The sequence below is a fragment of the Corylus avellana genome, chromosome ca5, assembly GCF_901000735.1.
Source record: "Corylus avellana chromosome ca5, CavTom2PMs-1.0".
Taxonomy (NCBI): domain Eukaryota; kingdom Viridiplantae; phylum Streptophyta; class Magnoliopsida; order Fagales; family Betulaceae; genus Corylus; species Corylus avellana.
Genome location: NC_081545.1, coordinates 22,430,564 through 22,432,703, shown reverse-complemented (window position 1 = coordinate 22,432,703; position 2,140 = coordinate 22,430,564).

Genomic DNA, 2,140 nt, shown 5'->3' with positions numbered 1-2,140 from the left:
GCCACCACCAACCACCTCAAGGGGGCCGACCACGTCTAGGGTGGCTCACGGGACACCCGTAAGGTGCAGGTGGCCCAAAAGGCCACCTAGGGCAAATCTGGGCTAGGTGGCCCACGAGCCACCCCAGAGGTGGCCAACGAGTGGTGGCCTTAGCCACCCCCATGAGCTGGGGATGGCTCACCCCTCCTGGAAGGTGATGCACACTATTCAAGTGTCACCTTCCAAAAGGTGTCGTGTGGCCCTAAATGTCACATTGTAGTGACGTTTTTACTACGCAAACGTCTCCAAATTTAAATTTAGTTACTATGTTTAGAGTCTTTTGCCAAATGTCACTACATCAATAGTGATGATTTTTGGGCTTAAAACGTCATCTTCCAAGAGTCATTGTTTTGTGTTTTTTTTGTAGTGATTGTTTGATTTTGAAATAATTTTACTATTACGTATGGAAATAAGCAAAGCCCTATCAATATTAATGGAGCAGTGTCTCCTCATAATTTCTTCATTTATATTATTTTTAAATCACTTAACCACTAATATTTTGGCCTTATTCGATGTGTATTCATTTGAGTTATTTTTGTGAATATATTCAAATCATAATAATGGTGGCTGATGATGGGCCAAAAACATTAGGCCTATAATGGCCATAATAGGCCTAACAATGGGCCCATAGATCCAACTATGAGCTGAAAATAGGTCTATCTCAACAATAGGACCAACAATAAAACAAATAATTGGGCCAACATAAGATCATAAGATGGACCAACAAACAAGGTCAAAGATGAGTCACCTACGTTTACGACTAGGAAAAAGTCTGATAGGGCTACATTATGCTTGTATTCCTTGATGATATTTACATTACAAATTACTCATATCTATAGGAGAATTGAGTAGATGAAGAAAAAGACAAGTAGAGTAAAATTAAAATGATTTAATTACCATGCATGCCATCAAATATAATTACAATCAATATATTCTATAAGATAATTATCCTATAAAGAATATAAACTTAATATGGAATCATATCATATATTCTAACATCTATGAGTTAAGAAAATTCACATTCTGACTGATTTCTACGTAAGATAGTGCTGGTTCTTTTACTATAAAGAAGCTTAGACACCATCGACATACTTAAATTTTAATCATATATCATCTCAATAAAAACTGTTAATTAATTCGTGGTGATACATATAAAATGTTAGCTAGGTAATTAATGGAACCAATACTAAGAACTTGGCTAAAAGGTAGAGCATAATTATGCTTTTCAATATTCAATAATTTGCCATCACACACACACAGAGATATATATAAAGATTGAGAATAACTTTTATAAAAATTAAAGATTGATAATCTATCTATTATCCAGAAAATTAAAAAGTCAAAAAAACCATGAAATAAAAAAGAAATCAAAAGAGAAAGATAAAAATTTGGTATTTTCACAATACTCACTTTTGTTGTTTCATACTGATGTGTCATCCTCTTAATGGAGAGCACAAAAGACTTGATTTGTATCAAATTTCTATAGAAATTATTCTCTCATGTATAGACGATCACCAAATCAGATTGAGTTTGAAATCAAGTTAGAGATTGCAGAGATAATCTTATCTCATAATCTGATCAGTTTGTTATCTCTTAACCTTTTGATTGTATTTTTTGAATATTTGTAACAGGATAAGATCATAGTTGTTTGTAAATTTTAAATTATAAATACATGAGAAAACAAAGTCCTCTAGGCTTTACAAACAATATATATTGTTTATTATAATATAGACATATTATCGTCATATTTACTCATTTAAAGGGGTCAAAGTCTATTTTTTAAGCATATATATATATATATATATATATATATATATATATATATTCAACTTTGTAAAAGAAAAAAAAAAAAAAAGAGAAAAATTGAAAACCAGGACACCTTGGTCTATATATTAAAGATTAGTAGCCACCCCTCTAATTTTTCTTTTTCTTTTTTTTTCAAAAAAATATATTTTTTACGTGTGTGTGGGGGTGAGAGAGGGCAAAATTTTGAAGTTTTAAGTGTGTGTGGTTGTTATAAATACAAATTTTGCGTGCAAATTTTTTCAAAATTACTTAGTGTTGTTTGGATAGTAATACATTGTTCAAACGACACCTTTCA